This window comes from Musca vetustissima, unplaced genomic scaffold (genome assembly GCF_032173495.1).
Source record: "Musca vetustissima isolate MV318-11 ecotype Yass unplaced genomic scaffold, APGP_CSIRO_Mvet_v1 utg731239, whole genome shotgun sequence".
NCBI classification, from domain to species: Eukaryota; Metazoa; Arthropoda; class Insecta; order Diptera; family Muscidae; genus Musca; species Musca vetustissima.
The window spans coordinates 2846-5617 of NW_026873370.1; positions in this window are offsets into that span (position 1 = coordinate 2846).

A 2772-nucleotide genomic window follows, 5' to 3' on the forward strand; every position below is an offset into this window, starting at 1 on the left:
TTTTTTTGGTACCGGTTACAATCGGCGATTGAATACAAATAAATCATTACAATAAATTAAATATGTAACTCACACAATGTGTGTGTCTGTGTTATGTAACAAATATTTTTATAGTAAAATATATTGTTTTATTTCCCTTTATGTGTGTTATCGAATTTATTCCGTCAACACACATTCTGTCCTATAATTTATTAGTTTAAATTAAAAAAATAAAAATTTTAAATAAATTATAATATTTGGAAATATTCCACTTTGTAAGAAAGTGTTCTACTACAATAGGGTGTTTCAAAATTAGAGTATAAAAAATTATTTTTGAAAAGAATCTGCGAATATTAGTTTCTGATTTTTTAATTTAAGCTGTAGAATCTAGAAAAAATATTTTTAAAAATTAACCGTATTATAGAGGGTATACAAAATCGACTTTCAGCGTTTATTAGTCCTTGAAGCGGGTCAACTCTATTTTTATTCAATTTTTTATTAATCTATACTAATAAAAGAGTAAAGTGATTGACTGATTGATTGATTTAACGATTTTGGGATGAGGGTCACTCTTGGTCCAAAGGTGACAGATAAGGCTGGGTTTTGGGAAATTCGTACTAGAACGGTACGAAAAGTACTAAATGTGATACCATTTGTATTTGGCGATGCGGAGGAGCTAGAACTCTGAAATTTGGTTTGGTGGTCGTTGGTGGATTATAGGATAGATGTACCTAATGATTTTTTGGAAATTCGAACTATTATTATCCGAAAAGTGAATATATGTACTAAATTTGGTGCAATTTCGTAGCATGTGAACGGATAGCGCTAAAAACGTAAAATTTGGAGTGTGTGAATTAAGGTTCCATTTAAGGAGATGGTTTTAAAAGCGTTCGCTCATGTGTACGAAAAGTACTATATGGTACTATATTTGGTGCAAATGTATTTTTAAGGTACAAATCGAGCTGGAATCCTACAATTTGAAATTAAAAAAATTACCGTCGGAGTGTGGGAATGGGATATGTACGTAGTTTTGGAAATTTTTTACTGATGTGTACGAAAAGTACTAAATCGTACTATAATTAGTACAATTTGCATTGGAACCGATACAAATCGAGCTGGAATCCTACAATTTGAAATTAAAAAAATTACCGTCGGAGTGTGGGAATGGGGTATGTACGTAGTTTTGGAAATTTTTTACTGATGTATACGAAAAGTACTAAATCGTACTATAATTAGTACAATTTGGATTTGGATTGGAACCGATAGAGCGGAAAAAATGAAATTTGGAGTCAGGATCGCTGTAGGGATGTAGGATTGGGGGTCAGGATTTAGTTTAAGAAAATAATACTTATGTGTACTAAATGGTACTAAATTTGGTACAATTTGAATTTTAGATGAATCAATAGAGCTAGAATCATGAAATTTGGAGTCAGGATCACTGTTGAGGTTTAAGATTGAGATATGTAGGAAGTTTTAGAAATTTGTACTAATGTGTTACTAAATTTGGTATAATTTGAATTGTGAGTGAACCGATAGAGTTGGAATCCTGAAACATGGATTTGGGATCACTGTGGGGTTGTAGGGTTGGGGTATGTAGGAAGATTTAGAAATTTGTACTAAGTGTACTAAATTTGGTACAATTTAAATTGTGGGTGAAGCAATAGAGTGAGAAATCCTGAAATTTTGATTTAGGATCACTGGGGAGGTGTAGGATTGGGGTATTTAGGAAGATTTGGAAATTTGTACTAAGTGTACTAAATTTGGTACAATTTTAATTGTGGGTGAAGCAATAGAGTGAGAAATCCTGAAATTTTGATTTAGGATCACTGTGGAGGTGTAGGATTGGGGTATGTAGGAGGGTTTGGAAATTGGTACTACTATGTACTAAATTTAGTACGATTTGATTTTTGGGTGAACCAAAAGAGTTGGAATCATGAAATTTTGATTTAGGATCACTGTGGAAATATAGGTTTGGGGTATGTAGGAAGTTTTGGAAATTGGTACTACTGTGTACTAAATTTGGTACAATTTTAATTGTGAGTGAAATGATAGAGTTGGAAACCTGAAACTTGGATTTAGGATGACTATTGGGGTGTAGGTTTGTGGTAAGAAGAAGGTTTTAGAAATTCGTACTTCTGTGTACTAAATTTGATACAATTTAAATTGTGGGTGAACCGATAGAGTTGGAATCCTAAAATTTGAATTTGGAATTATTGTGGGGGTGTAGCATCTGGGTATGCAGGAAGTTTTATTGGATGGTTGAGGAGGGTACTTGTGGAAATAATGTGTACTAAATGAAACTAAATTTGGTCAAATTTGGATTTGGATGAACCGTTAGAGCTCGAATCATGAAATTTGGTACTAAATGGTACTCAATTTTAATTTATGGTCGATATTAAAATAATATGTTAATACATGTTTAAGTATTTCCTACATTCGCTAACGAAGTAGCAGACATATGCTAGTATAGTATAAACACATAGGTTTTATTTATCATTTAAATACTAAAATGCAACTCTTATTAAAATATTTGAAAGTAACGGTTACATATGTAAATAATCTGTAAATAGTACCAAAAACTACAACACAACACTGACTACATTGTTACACAACCAATACTAGACGAGGATCTTGCTTCTCATAAGTAGTACCTAAGCTCAATTTGGACACTCCGACTTTAATTCGTTTAGCGAACACTGAAGGCTTAAGATCATTAACCACGCTTGCCCAAGTTGATGGACTCAGATCATAAGATGGAAGCTTTTCCTAAAAAAGGCGTAAAAATTAATTTTG